Raw genomic sequence first — 15,579 nt, 5'->3', positions numbered from 1 at the left:
GCTGCCTGATTGTGTATTTCCAGTTCCAAATGAGGTGTGCAGTTGACCAGGCAGTTCATAACTTTGAGGTTCTACTGTATACCCACCCACCAAGGAAATGCAGCTATATCTGGGGTGAAACGAAGCAGATGCTTAACTGCACACAGCAACCCAGCACAACAGTTTAGAGCAAGAAGTGAAAAGGAATCTCGTATCCATTTTGAATCTGGAGGGAGAATTTAAGGAGACAGAATGTAGATGCTTGTGTTAAAATTTGGTAGAGACACTGGGTTAACACCACTAAATACTGCAAAAAGGGCTAAGGGATTTTCAATACTACCCTTAGTGCTCAGATACAGTACAGACAAACCAATCAGCCCAGGGTTTACATCTCATCTGAAAGCATACAGTTAACCTGGGGAATTCACTCTTGCAGGAATTCAACCAGTCAAACTCGCAATTGGCAGGACAGAGGAACGGATAGATACATGAGAGGAATACAGAACACATGCACTTCTGTTTTGTAATGTCTTGTTTTTCCCCTTTGCGAGAGGGCTCACTACGTTGCAAAACAACTTTCCTCCTTCCCACTCCCACATGGCTAGAGGACACCAGACTTCTGGAGCCCTGCCAATCAATACAAAGACACTAATGCATTAATTACTCTTCTGTAATTAATGAATGGACAGACCCAAACCTGGTCTCTACATTATTAATGATCCTATACTGGAGTCATGGAGGGCCAGATGGAATGGATAGAAAGTGAGGGGGGGGTCTCTGCAACCTTCCCCTGTCTCTCCCTCCCAATCCAGAAACGTGCACAGTCTGAGTCGAGAGCTATTTGATTAGCCACCCTAAGTTGTGTTGCCATCGGATGGGAGTTCAGGGCATATTCATCATTGGCCAGCACACCCCGAGGGCTGCGCAAAGAGTTCCCATCTGGCAGCAGTGTCCTGTTTCACCGTGTGCTTTGCAGCATGGTGGGATATATTAATTAGCACAGGGGAGCAGAGGAGGAGGCCAGGCCAAAGTCGTGATGCAACTCCGGGTGGTAGCGACAGCTGTAGATAATAACCACTGGCTGCTTGGGGAGGAGGGCTGTGTGAAATGAGTCTGGGATCTCAACCTAGCCCCTGCAGGGACAAACATCTACATCATAAAACCAACCAGCACCCAGTTGGGCAGTCTCAGCAGAGAGGCCAAGGACTGATGGACTGTGGAGAGTGAATTTCTGTCTTGCCCTGCAGAGGGATCTCTCCAGGGTGGAAGCAAGGTGAGCAGCCATGCCCTGATGCCTGTGCTGCATCTGATGCCTCCTGTCTCCGTGGCTTGTGGAGAAAACTCATGAGCCAAATTCACAGCCTGGTGGAAACCGACACAGCTCTGTTGAAGTCAGCGGCCTTGCACCTGCTTACATCAGGGTCCCAGTGCCCTCTCCAATGCTCTGGCTATGTAAACAGGTGAACAGAAAGACCTGAATGTGGGGGCAGAGGGATACTCTGCTTTTATTTTCCTTATTCATCTCATTTCTGATTTGGGGGAGGATAAATATTTTCAGTTGTTAGCGGGGAAGAAAAAGGTTTGAACCTTAATTCAACCAGTGACTGTGTGTGCAGGCCCCTGGGACGCAGCGTGTGTTGAAATCCCCCTCTCTGGGGTTTCAGTGCCCTCGGAGCATCGTGGAGCAGATTTGCTAATTCATGGGCATCCCTGCCACATTACATGCAGAACTGTTTTACCTTGATAAATGTCTCACCTCCCCCTTGTATCTGTGACAGCTACAGAGGAGGAAGGATGGGCTCGTCGTTAAGGCACTGGGCTAGGAACAGGAGATGTGCATTCAATTCCCAGCTCAGCCACAGCCTCCCTGTGGGACCTTGGGCAAGTCATTTAAATGCTCTGTGCCTCACTCCCCCATCTGCAGCTTGGGGATAGCGATCCTTCCCTTCCTATCTCCCAAGGCTGCTGGGAAGATAAATCCATTACTATCTGTGAGGTGCTCAGACACCCCTGCCATGGGGGGCAGACATACACCTAGATAGAAATAACATTTACAAAGATGCATGTCAGCTGAGATCACTACAGCATCTGCTTCTGGTGCAAAGCAGAGATTCCGGCTTCTGTAGGCAGCAGAAACAGTCCCGAACCCCAGCCCCGCCCCGGAACATGAGAGGAAGTTTATTAACTGGGTTTGAGCTTTGACGTTAGCCCTCTCTCTGTAATGGGGCAGAACCAGAACTTGCCCCTCTCTCCCTCCATACCTGTGGAAAACTTGGATCTGAATGTATTTAAGAGATGGGCCTGAGACCTAAAGTCACTTCCCTTCCTCCCCAGCTCCAAGTAAACTTGGCTGCAAGCAGAGTATCCTCCTCACCAGCAGCATGTCACAAGGTGTTGAGCCAACAATTCAAGGCTTGCATAATTCTGTGCCCTGCTCAGTGGGGTTCCTCAAGATCTCAGTCTAAGGGGGTTCCACTGTGTCTATTACCCGGTAATACATTTTGTGAGGCATGACCCTCCCCTGGGAAATTCACCCGGACATCCCAGCCTGGGACACGGAGCCCTTCATTTCCCAGTTGACACCCTGGAATTCTAACCCTTCACTTGCTTCTCCCGCGCACCATGTGCCTCCCTCTGCCCTACTGATGGGGTGAGGAGCCGGAGACGATCAATTCAGGGCAAGGGTTTTCTGATCCAGACTGATGAGAGCAGCAGCAGCTCAGGCTGAGGCAGAGTATGAATTATGTATGATGCTGCAAATCGCCCTCCCTCTCCGACTGGTCCTTGGACCAAGGCAAATGAGGTAAAGACTGGAGTGAGAGACCACTCTCCAGGGACCCAGAGTGCTGGCTGAGGGGGAGTGAGTGAGCAGGGGAGGGAGGAGCACATCCTTATGCAGAGATGCTGCAGTGGCTTTGGGCACACACAGACAAGCAGCAGCACAAAGCAAGAACTCGCCTGGAGGAGGAGGGGCAGGAGAGAGGAAGATTGTTGCAGCATCGAGGGCTCTAGGATCTCCCCTGCATACATGCCAAGCACACGCACACACACATCAACACACGTGTCATCCAGCCCAAGGTAAGTGGTCTCTCTGCTTCTCTGCGCCTTGATTCGGGGTGGGGAGAGAATTATGTGGATTTCAGGGAACCATTTCTAAGCTAAGCTAACTTTCAGCAACCCCTGAGTGATGCTCATCTTTTCCAGGGAATATGGCACAGATAACATCTCGTAGGGCACCTGCAAGCCACCCACCAGCTCCATAAGAGGATGGTCTAAGGCAACAGCATGGGGTGGGTTTTGTGCATTTATCAGATGGTGATCATTTTGCAGGAAATGCAGGCACTGGCTGTGCTGGAAAAGGAATGAGGGTGGAGTGCACATGTGTGGGAGGGGGGAATCCAAAGAACATGTCCAGGAATGTGTCAGTTCTGGTGGAGGAATAGAGAGACCCTCATCCAGCAGTTTAAAAATCAACAGGGATGTAAAGCAGAGGCTGCGTGTGTGGAATAGTGCTGCGTTTCACTGCTCTGCTTTCACAGTGTGGTATTATGGTGGGGGTGGCACCTTAAAGAGACTATTGCTATGATCTCAGCTCCTGAATTTCTGATCTGGAGGGCAGGGAGCATAGAGAGCGGCTCACCAAGGCAATGCTCCTGCCCGCTCTGTAGAACTCGGTAGGCTTGCACCCAAGGCAGCTTTTAAACATAAGCTGGGAGAGATCTGGAGCAGGGTGCAGGCAGAGGGGTATGGTGAACCTGAGTTCTCCACTGCAGAAAGAGGGGATCAGAAAGACCATGGCTACCAGCATCCCCCCTCCTGTCCCTGCGCCTAATTAGGACTCCTAATTAGGACCCTCAAGGAGGAGGGCAAAAGTTCTGGCTCTTCTGTGTGCACAGAGGATACTTGTTCCTGCTTTAGGCCAGTGAGGGCTTGTGTAATGTGTCTGGGTGCTACAAAGTGCTACAGCTGCACAGGGCGCTGGTGGGGCCACAGTGATTTTCAGTGGGGTTTGCCTGAATTTAGTTACAGATAAAAGTCCCCATGCATGGCCTGCAACATCAAGTAGGAGCGAGGACAGAGGGATGGATGACAAGCAGGAGATCACAGGCAGCAGGGGCTAAGGCCTCCTTTGCACCCAGGCCTTCAGACGGGGTCAGTGCCAGGGTGAATGCAATAGTGGCGGAGGCTGTTCTCTGCAGCTTGTTTTAAAATGTGGGTCCCACCCCTTCCTCCATTATCCCATCCACTCCTGTTCCACTGACTTCCCTACAGCTTAAAAGGTTCTGCAGGACTTCAGAATCATGCATTTATTTCATCACGGGGAGGAGGTAGGGAGGATCATTTAAAATTAGCTTATTTTTCTTTAAAGAAAGGAACACTAGTTGATCCCTTGGACAGGAACTAAAATCCTTCCCAGCAGTGTCCTGGGCAATTCCCCTCCCTCGCCAGCCCTGCTCTAGTGCAACTTTGAGCAGGGAACCTCACTTTCTGATGCAACTAGCAAGCATCAGCCAGTGCTACCGAGAAGACAGCAATTTGGAAATGAATCTTTCCTAAATCCAATAGGGGCCACTAATCATTTAGTGACACTGCCTAAGAGCATTGGCGGCTGAGAGCATGCACACATGCTAGCCCAACACCAGTGCCTCCTTTTGTTTCAACTGGATTCTTCACTTCCTGTCCTAAACAGCAGTGTCCTGTTAATCAGCTACTAAGAGCTGACCAAGTGGTGGCTGAGAGTGGATCAGTGAATCAGTAAAGTGCTGGGTGAAAGGTGCACTCGCGGTAAGGTAATATTGAAGGTCAGTGGAAGTTTCATTGTTGAATCCTCTCCAGTCAACAAGGCAGGGCAAGAAAAGAGTCCATCTGGACTGTTTCCCAGCTACCCCAATTCAGAGAGGGGCTGGGTTTAAAAACTGGCAAACCTTGACTTGTTAGCAGAGGACTGTGATAGCCAAACTCTGAGTTGGCACCATATCCTCTTCTTCCAAAGAGCCTGCATCCCTTACACACAACATGTTCATTCTAATCTACCAGCAGTGTAAGTTGAAGTGTTTCAGGTCACGCATACTTTAAGAGGAAGCTTTTAAAAGATGTCTAAGGAATTCAGGCACACAAGTCCCACTGACTTTCATTGAGCTCCTAAATAGCTAAAGCACTTGTGAAAATCTTTTCCCCCCAAGGTGCCTGCATGTTGCAAAGACAGTATTAAGGCTAATTTTTGAGGGTAACTTTTGAAAGTTATCCTCAAGTACATGTATCATAGTATTCTACAGTAACAGTCTAGCATGCTACATCTTACAATATCAATGAGGCTGCAGGGCTTGCACCGAGTACTCTAAAACACTTTAGGACTGGGTGATCAGGAGAGTGGGTCTGCTCAGACACTGTCAGCCTGAAAAGCTCACATTGACTTTACAGTGTGGTTTCAGCTTGAGCTAAGCTGGAAAAAACATCCCCTTTTTCCCATGAATTGGTGAAAATCCAAAATTCCTCCAGCCATGAGTTTTATCCCTCACAGGCCAAGGGTGGGTTTTCCCAGGCACAGACTCCTGTTCCATCATAAAGGGCTGTCCTCACAGCGTAAGCAACAAGTCCCCCTGTGGCAGAAGCTCACTAGAGATTCGCTGTTAGGTCTAGAGAGTGATAAAGTTACATTTCAGAAGTCTGTTTCTTGGCAGAAGTGGGATCTTGCCCCAAAACAATGCAAACACTCAAAGAAATTCAGCTCAGGGGGTTGACCTTATGTGATCCTCCACTCCAGCCTCCAAAGTCATGTTCACTTCTCTTTGAACACTGGCCTTTGTCTCTCCCAGGAGGAGTTCACAAGGTGAAATGGCCTCTCCTCGCTAGAGCCAGACAGGCACTCTAGGGAACACAGGGATGAGCACCTGCAGTTCCCAGGGCGGTCCATGGAAGCTAGAGTTGCTCAGCATCAGGCCTTTCTAGAGGCAGCATCTCCTAGTAGCAGGGGGTGAGCTGGAGGAAAACTCCTGCCCCTGGGGCACTGCAATTATGGCTCACTACTGCACAGCCCCACCCTGCCCTGTGGAAACACACCATGGAACACCACACTTATCTATATTCTCTTCAGTCTTCTCTCCCCCTTCTAGTACCCTCTTTTCCTCTCTCTTCTTTATCTTTTATAGTTTTCTTTATCTTTTCTTTCCTTCCACTCTTCCCTCTTTTCTTTTCCTTTCATTTTTTCTTCTCCCCTTCCATTTTCTTGGCCTCTCTCATTTGCTTTTATTCTCACGTCTTTCTTTCCCTCATTTCTTAATCTGCTACTATTAATTATTTGCATTGTGGTAGTGCCTAGAATTTGGGTCAAAACCACATTTATTTATTTATTTAGACAGAAAACTGGTTTCTGCCACCTCACCTCATTTTCAGCCACCTCACTTCAGACTTCCATCCCAGTTCGCAGTGCAACAGCCACTGGAGAGCAACGAATTGCCACCAGGTGTAGGATCAGGCTACACAGAACTATCACCTCAGTGGCATGAATGGTTATTCTTTAGCTTTCAAACACAAGACACACACAGCTTCCTTCCAGCCTCTAGCTTTTTATGATTTATATTGCAGCAGCATCTAGCGCCCCGTTTACAGTGTGATTGTGCTAGGTACCGTACAAACAAGTCAGAGAGAGACAATCCCTGCCCCAGAGAGCTTGTACACAACATGCCACTCAGGGTTGCCAGGTGTCCAGTTTTCGACTGGAAAGTCCAGTTTTCAGAGGACCTGCATGGTCTCCGGTCAGAAGTATTGACTGGAGACCCAAAGTCCAGTTACCGCAATTCTACTGTCACCTCCCCAGCCAGCCCAAGGCCCCTTTAACTCCAGAGCACTGGCTCCAGAGCCAGAGAGGGGCAGAGATGGAGGCACCCCGCTGCTAGTCCCATCTGGGCTGGGGAGGGACATGTCCTCTTTCCCTGCATGGCTGCAGCAAGTTTCCCCACCCCATACAAACTCTTTGCCACTGCTGGACAGAGCAGGAGAGACACTGTCCCCTTCAGCCTCCCCCTTCTCTTTGTGGTGAGTTGAGCCTTTGGTGGATGGGGGATTTGGGTAAAGGTACCAGCTCTTCGTGCACTGGGAAGCCCCCTTAGCCAGTCCCAGCAGCTCAAAGTTGTTTTGCTTTGCTGGGGGGTGGGGGGGGGGAATTACTAAAGGAAGCCCCTGCGCTGTCAGTCTGAAGTCATTCTATCACAGTGGCACGTCAGGGCAGGACACTGTGGAGAACCTAGGCCCAGGGCTCCCTCCAGGTGCTCGCACTCTGCCTTGGCGAGCAAGTGGTGCAACAAATGGAAGGGTCTGTTTGCTCTGAAGTGTATGCCAACAAAGGCAAGTCAAAGCTAGTTTCCCTTCTCCCCCTAGCCTCACTCATCCATCCCATTTGTAATTGTATCTTGCTAGTCTCTCCACTGCCGCTGGTGAGTCTGTATTGGGCCTGTTGGATAGCGTACATGTGGCTATGTATTTGGTACATAAAATTCTGACCATAGCTGTAGTGTCTGGTTTTGAGAAATTGGAAAGTTGGCAGCCTTACGCTCTGTCCCCCTCTAGCAGCATCTGGGTCACAGACAGAGGTTGATGAGCCTTGGCTAGCAAATAATGTACTTTTAGCTCAGATAGTTGAGGCTAAGAAGCCCTGGGTTCCATTCCCACTGTCAACAGCCCACCCAGGGATGTGGTATTAGAAGCTCTCAGTCTACAAGATTCAGACTTGAAGTTTGGAGAGGAGGTTTCGTTGCTAATTCAAACACTATGAATGTCCTGAGTCTGCAAATTTGGGCTAGAAGCCATGCAAGAGCAAACACTTACATAAGGTTTCTGGCTGTTCTCCACCCCCAGATATGGTTAAGAAAACAGCCTCTCTCATAGTATTTCAGAACTTCCAGCCAGAGACAAGAATCAGAAGGGGGGGGGAGAACACACACACACACACACACACCCCTCTTAACATCTCAGGGCTCATGCTCAGTTCTAGAAGCAGCCATGGACTTGAGGTTCATCACCTGTTATGGAACTAGGCAACACTGGGGAGAGGTGATGAGTTCCAGACTATGGCATTTAGGGGAAGGGAAAGAATTGTTTGAGATCCAGATGTGGGAGAAGATTCAGGGCAGAGGTTATTTTATCTGAGCTAGTTCTAGTGCGTAGGTGCCAGTGGAACCCCTGTGGAAAGCACATGTTCAGGATATTGCAGTGACAATCCTGTCAGGAAGAAGAGATCTGAGGCAGCTTCATTCACTCCTCTTTCTTTTTTACCTCAAAGTTTGAGGATTAGACTCTTGAAGGTGCAACCTTAGCTAGTTCCCACCCTCCTGTCTCCAGGCTAGCAGGTTAACCCTGCCAGGGGAGCTGGGCTACAGGGTCTGCTGTTTCCAAGTCAACTGTTGTGCCCTGATGAATCACTGGAGGTATCTTTCTGTTTAGAACTGGTAGCATTAACCATATCCCATTGTAGGAGAAGGTAAGTAGATAGTAATGGCCTAGGAGTAAAGATCAATGAATTCGCCCAGGATTTTTAGGAAGAAAAAAGGGTTAAATCAAGTAGAACAATCTATCAGAGTAGACTGAGACTAGGTCATATTAATGCTATTCTCTATCATGTCAATTAGTATCAAAGGAATGAAGCCACCATGACCTTTGTCACGTGAGTGAATTTGCAGAGATTTTAATGATGTGTACTATTATTTCCTCCTCCAATTACAGCAAGTGATCTATAGAACGTAGAGCATTCAATTACTCCACAGCTACGGAGACTATTTCCTACACACATGCACGTGTACACAAACAGCTGAACACAGTGCAGAATCTATACACAACAGAGTACACCGTTCACACCCGTGCAAACATGGGCATCCATGTGAAAACTGACCTTAGATAAACTAAATCAAGGCCAGTTTTTTAAGGTTTTCATATTTCATTGCATATCTGAAGTTTACTCTTTAAGAGAAAAACATATATAAGCCCCAACTTGTTTTAATAAAGTCTTAATACATTTTTCAAGTGCTATGTTCATTAAGAACTTGCACCAAGGTCTCATTCCCAATAGGCAACTCCCTGCCCTAAGCCACCACTTTAAACCAGTCCCAAGGTTTCCAACACAATTTTGTCCGGCCTTTAGAGACTATGTCGAAAGGCTGCCCCATCTCTGTAAAATGCTTTGAAATTTTTGTTCAAAAAGTAGCAAATCCACCCAGTCACCCGAACACCACAATGCCACATGCTGCACCTCACAGCCACTTGGAACCTGAGGGCAACTACAAGGACAGATCTTCCCTGAGCCAAATGCACAGGGTTCCATTGCTCTTGCTAAAGCAGAATTAATGTTTGCAATACAGGGTCTATGACATGCATATCCTCACTTCTGTTTCCCTGCAGTAGAAGGCAGTTGTGCTACATACACTAGTCAGAATTATTAGTCCACTGGGCAGCTGTCATTTTGCTTGTCCCTTGGGTTGTTTGCTTGATAGAGGTTTCCCTGTAGCCATTCTGCGTAGTTGTGGGCATGATACCTTTCCTCAACAAACCGCTATGCTACCACCATCCTTGGCAAGTGAGATTTCTAAAACTACAGAGTCTTTACCGCTCTGTGAACATTATTCCCAGGAATACTACATCCATGTGGTTGGATTCTTGGGAAGGGCAATTGGCCTTTCTGAATGTGGGATTCTCTGTAGGAATGAAAGCACGTGGCCAGACACATAACCATCCACCAGTTCTCCAATGCAAAGCAGATTATCTCAGACAAGAAAACAACCATGCAATGTTGTCATATACGCAAACATGCATGCTAAAGACTCAATAATTAACAGGGGGGTTTCAAGGATGGTTTTAGAAACAGGTTAGCAGCAGAACTTCAGAAAGTAACAAAAAAGTACCACAGAGAAATCATATGAGGCAAACAGAGGCAGACAAAAAAAATTCTAAAAATTATCTACGCCCTGATTTATAGAAAGGCTGACATCACATGGCAGGTCTACACTGCAAAAACAAACAAACAAACAAAACAAAAAAAAAACCACAGCAGCGAATCAGCACTCTAATTAACTGACCTGGGCTTGTGAGGTTCGCAGCACAGGCTAAAAGTAGCAGCACAGACTTTCCCACTCAGGCTGAACATTGGGCTCTGAGACCCTTCCCTCTCACCAGGTTCCAGAGCCTGGGCTCTAGTCCAAGGAGAACATCTACACCGCTCTTTTTAACCCCACAGCACAAGTCTGAGTCAGTTGACCCAGACTCTGAGACCCACTGCCCTGGAGTTTTGGGAGGTGGGGCGGGGGGGGGGGGGGAGTCCCTGCAGTGTAGATGTACCCTCAGATGTAATATGTTTAACTGCAATGTTTTTCAGCCTCCTCTTCTCTGCGTGCGCTATATAGAGGTCCAGGCAGAGCGTGGCCCCTGCTAAACGAAAGAAACAAAGCTGGAACACAAGTAATGGGGAAGCCCGTTTGCTTGTTTTTGTAGCTGTTTTCATTACAAGTGTGCCCTGTTCACAACAGACCTATGGTCCACGTTTTTTGACAGCAGTGGTACAGTTGAGTATTTTACAACCTGGCAGGATGTTTAATGCAGTGGTAAAGGGAGAATTCCCATGCTCTTCAATGGATATGGCAAGTGTTTCCATCCTGGAAGGATTATAAAATATCGATCCTGATTCCTGACCCTGATCCAAGACTTGAATTATTTACTTTTGTTATTTATGGTACAATTTATAAAGCTATCGGTCTTACTTCTTAGAGCTGTGTAATCTGGTGGTGGATCCATAATGTGGGAGGGGAAAGGGATAGATTTTTGTGGTAGGCTCTATTTATTTATTTATTTATGTTCAGGGGGAGGCTATTTGACACTTCTGGATGTTAAAAATAGCCCCAGCCATCATGGAGTAGGGAGCAGAAAGTGAAGCGAGGAGGTCAAAGGGTGCTGGAATTGATCACATGGATACAACGATGTCCAGTGTGGTATAAATAAAAGTGGGGCATTAAGTATTGTTTTACTTGAGTCATGCTTTGGGTGGAAGGGATGAACACTTTATCCTACCTGTGCATCCGCGCAGGGGCGTTGGGTGGTCACCACTTTCCAGTTTCCTGAGTGCTGCCAGGGCTGGCGTTAGGCACTGCAGCAGCACCAACGTGGTGAGCGTGGCCAGCTCCCCCACAGTCCAGTGCAGTGGGCTGATGGTGCTGCAACTAGGTGCTGGCAGAGCTAGGGATGCTGTTGCCCCGGCTGCTGCAGTGAGCTGCGAGTGCTGATGCTGTGACAGGGCCCATATGGTAAGTTTAGAGACAATGCAAGTAGTGTTGCAGCAGCAGGGCAGTCACTGTGCTCTAGAGATGCTGGAGCCCTTTGACATTACTGAGGCTTTCCAAGGGGCGGGAGCTGAGAGGGGGCATCTCATCACTACAATCTCTCCTCTGGTTCTGGCACTTGCCAAGCAATGCACCCTCCAGCAGCTGGGAGAGCAGAGACACTACCTCAGGGCTAGGAGGCTGTTTTTACCCACACATCAAAGGGTTTCTCCTGACACCACCATGGTAACGATGACAGTGAAGAGCAGGTAGTTTGGGGAGTTGTCAGTGTGGTGGATGCCCTAAGCTTTAAAATCAGAATTTCCCTTTGCTGAGCTGTGCACATGCGATAGCTGATGCAAGATTTTAAGAACAAGAGATTTTATTAAAAGCGTTTGCCAAAAGCCCTTCTTTTGTTTTTGAAAAGACTTTATTTTTCTGGAAATCTAATGGACAGAGCATGGGACAGAGTCAGGACACCTGGATTCCATTCCCATCTCTGCTACTAACTCAGCCATGTGCCCTTGGCCACCTCACTTAGCCTGTCTGTGCTTCAGCTTCTCCATCTGAAAAATGGAGTTAATAGTCAATACTCCCTGTATGAGGAGGGGGTTGTGAGGTTAAATTCAATCACATTTCTAAAGGGCTTTGAAACACAGTATGTTGACATAGTGAAGTCCTAATGTTTCAAAATTCAGCACCTACTATCAGGAGCCAAAATTAGCCTAAACAGTCTCAAACATCTAAGTGATGAATTAGCAGTTTTTCCTGTTTTTAATCAACTTAAATTTTCACCACTGAGGGAAGTTATTCAGTGGGGAAGGGGGATCAGACAATAAATTATTTAACATCAGTAGACACAGATTCAAAAAGTTAAAGCTTCAAAACCATTCAAACAAAGCCTGTCAACATGACATGTCAAAATAGACCAAGTAAATATCTTTAAATCAGACTAAGGTCTCAGGCAGCATTTTTCTTACTTTGCCTAGCTGTATATTTAGATCATCATCTATGGAAATATTTTATCATCATTTGTGCGTACACAGTGAAATCAACATTTGCAGACATTTAGGAATAAAAACCTAATATTGCTACACTTATAAGGATTAAGTGGAGACAGGCTCAAGGAACCATATTCAGAATCCAAACACGCAACACTCCCAGGGCGGGAGGCAGGAATTTGGTTTGGGCAGTTATATAGCATTTTCCATCAACATCTCTCAAAGCATTTTTCAAAGCAGGTCATTAGCAGATGGTGAAACTGAGCCACAGGGAGGGGGAGTGAATTGCCCAAGGTCAGCCTGCAGGCTAATGGAAGAGTCATGATTCGAACCCAGTGCTCTATCTATTAGGCCACACTGCTTCCACAGTTACAAAAAAACGGTCCCTTTGCAAAACTCAGACCTAGATTACATTGAAGTGTTGGTTCAAGGTCCATCTCTAATACTGGGTATTTTGAACTCTTATTAAATTTGTCTCTGAGAGTAGCACCTAGAGATCTCACTCAGGAACAGGGATCCATTATGCCAAGTGCTGTACAAATATGTACAAAGCGACAGTCCTTGCCCCCAAGACTCTACAATCAAGGCCTTGGTCCTGCAAGCTGCTGTAGGTGGACAGATCCTGCCTCAGCCGACCACTGGAGTCAATGCAACTGTGCACAGACACAGGAATTTGCCTGTATTGAACAACTTGCAGGAGCAAGGCCTAAGCAGTGGGAAAGATTGAGAAGTACAGAGACACTGAAACAATGCAGCCTTGGGACCTGTGACTTACATAAATGAACTCCCCAACTACTAATTAAAAGCATTTAAAAGAAGCAGGAAAACAGGAGGAATTTTAGAAGACTCTGCTTTACGCCTGTTAGCCTTACTAATGTCCTGCTCAGACCACATCAGAATGCTCTGCCTGCTACTTATACTAGCATGAGAGAAAGAAGAGGGGTATATTTTGCCTCAGGGTGAAAATAAACCTCTCATTGAACTTAGGGTGAGGTGTATAGGTGCATCAAGAGCAGAACCTATGGGGTGCAGAGCACCTGTTTTCACAATGCACAGAATAATCCACTCCTATAAAATACCAATCTGGAGATTTCAAATCCACCTGTCAAGCCAGACTTTCAAAAGAGCTCAGCTCCCATTTAAGCACCTAAATAAAAGGCAGATTCCCAATGTGCTAAGAGCTCTTCTCAGAATCTGGCCCACACAAGATTTAAAATCATATCTATAGACTCCATCCATCTCCCTGCTGAAGAAAGATTGTTCCCTACTGCACATGTGCATGATTTGTTCACCCAGTCTAGTTTCACATGTCCCAAGTGATACGGCTTTTGCCACTTGCCTTGGGGAAGACTTATCTATTGCATAATATATTTCACTGTCAGGAAGTTTTTCTTAATACAGCCTAAATTCTCCCCTTTTCTCAAGTTCATCTCATTACACCTAGTTATACCCCTATGTGCCATGCTAAATAATTCCTTTTCATTCCCCAGCATAAATGACACCTTAGAGGCACTTTGGGAGTCAGGAGATATTGTTCTGTAATTGATTCTGATCAACAGTCAGTTTCAATTAAGGAATAAAATCATCAATGACCAATAGGACACCCCAATGCAGCCAAGAAAAAGTAACTGGCATGCCTTGGAGTTAAAAACCACCACAACCACCCAAGCGCCAGCAGCCTGTCCATAAGCTCTGGGCTTTGACATTCCAGCAAAGGAGCAAGGAGAAAGATGACAAAGCCTGACCTTGGCAGGACCAGCTTTCCAGCATGGGGCTGCCAAATGCAGGCAAAGCAGCTGCAGAATCCTGCAGGAGAAACCATCGCCAGCTGGGCATCAGCTAAGCAATAAGCATTGGAGCCTCACCTCCACTCGTTTCTGTCTGCCCAGCTGCTTTACTAACTTACAAAATAAAGACTCCCAAAGCCTATTCTCTTCAATCCCAGCAGCACACACCACACCACAAGCCAAGCAACTCAGGGCACTGAAATAAATCCAGCAGTACTGGTATTTCCTTGGGTTCAGGTCGCACAACTCTGTGCTGCATCCATTCATGTAGATAATTTCTGGCAATTAACAAATGCAGTAATATTGTGTGCAAGCCTGTGTGTTAACCAACAGACTCACCTAGGGGTCTGTAAGGGTCCTACAGCCAGTTAACAAAGGTTGTTGGCAATACATTTGCATTGTGCCATTTGTAAGGGCTACATTCTGCAAGCTGATGCACTTGGGCTAGACCTTTGCACAGAGTCCACAGATTCAAGAGCTGGCCCTAAAAGACCAGCTCTGCAAGGAAAGTGGCAGAAATGGACATTGGTCTCTGGGGATGCCTGTCTCAAAGATAGAGTAGTTTCCATTGATAGAGATAGCAACTGTATATGTTCAAAATAAATTCCAAATCAGTTGTTTCACATGAAGTTGTAAATATACGTGAGATGAGACTGTGAGACCTGTGGTGGGTAGGGTTTCGGAACGACTCCTTAAATTAAAAAAATCAGAGCTGGGCCCAACCCAAAACCTCAGATCCAAACCTGAAAACTTTGGAGCTGCCTCCAAATCTGAACTGGGCTCTGGGTCCAAGTTATGCAGTTGCCCCCTCTCTTTACTATAGAGCAAAAGTGGATGACAACAGCTCAGTACTTGGGTTTTAAACACTGCAGCTTTGACTTCATCTCTAGAAAAGAGCAAGCTAATTCAGGAAGGCGAGCCAGATTCTGACAGTCATTTTTAGAGGGGCAATAAGCCCAGGCCTGTGACTCAGTAGGAACACAACACAGGCCCTCAGGGGGTTCCCCAAACTTGTAGTAGCTAGGAATGCAGCAAAAGCAGAGGGGGGCTGGCACTCAGGGCTGTGCACAGAGATGAAGGACAAATGTTTAACTATCAAAGGAAGACCCACAACCCCAGATTCTTACTGGCTTAGATTCCAATCCCTCAAACTGTGTGCATGAACCAGGGGTTCTGACTGCCCTGTTCCAGCAAAGCCCAAAGAGGGACATTTATGGGGTATTCTGCCCCTGGTTTCCTTTCCAGCAAGAGAACCGGGAGCTGGACAGCAGTCTAACCACTCACCCTCTCTCAGTTTGGTATTTTAAATTCCTGTTGCTTTTCTTTCATTCACTTCAACTTACCTGTTCTAGCTGCTGCTCTGCACCTCGAGCTCTGTTTGGCAAATGAGCTCCAACCTGGAGGCAGCTGATTCAGAGACTAAACCCCACCCACAGTAAGTGCTAATTAGGGCTAGTCCCCAACAAAGCTAAAGTTAGCTAGACCAGACTGGAGAGCAATTAGCCTCGGTTAGTC

At 47.0% G+C, this 15,579-nt stretch overlaps 1 protein-coding gene across 2 annotated transcripts in view; it reads left to right on the top strand.

The window, feature by feature from the left end:
* Nucleotides 1–2,925: 2,925 nt before the first annotated feature.
* The window catches only part of CNTN2 (contactin 2), a 54,896-nt gene continuing 42,242 nt past the window's right edge, over nt 2,926–15,579 (top strand). For both annotated transcript variants that reach the window (XM_050955588.1, XM_050955587.1), the window contains exon 1: nt 2,926–3,057. The gene's annotated coding sequence lies outside the window, so the exon portion shown is untranslated. The remainder of the gene's footprint in view (nt 3,058–15,579) is intronic.

The sequence above is a fragment of the Gopherus flavomarginatus genome, chromosome 5, assembly GCF_025201925.1.
Source record: "Gopherus flavomarginatus isolate rGopFla2 chromosome 5, rGopFla2.mat.asm, whole genome shotgun sequence".
NCBI classification, from domain to species: domain Eukaryota; kingdom Metazoa; phylum Chordata; order Testudines; family Testudinidae; genus Gopherus; species Gopherus flavomarginatus.
The sequence above is the reverse complement of the archived record's forward strand: the minus strand, read 5'-3'. Positions and strand labels throughout refer to the sequence as shown.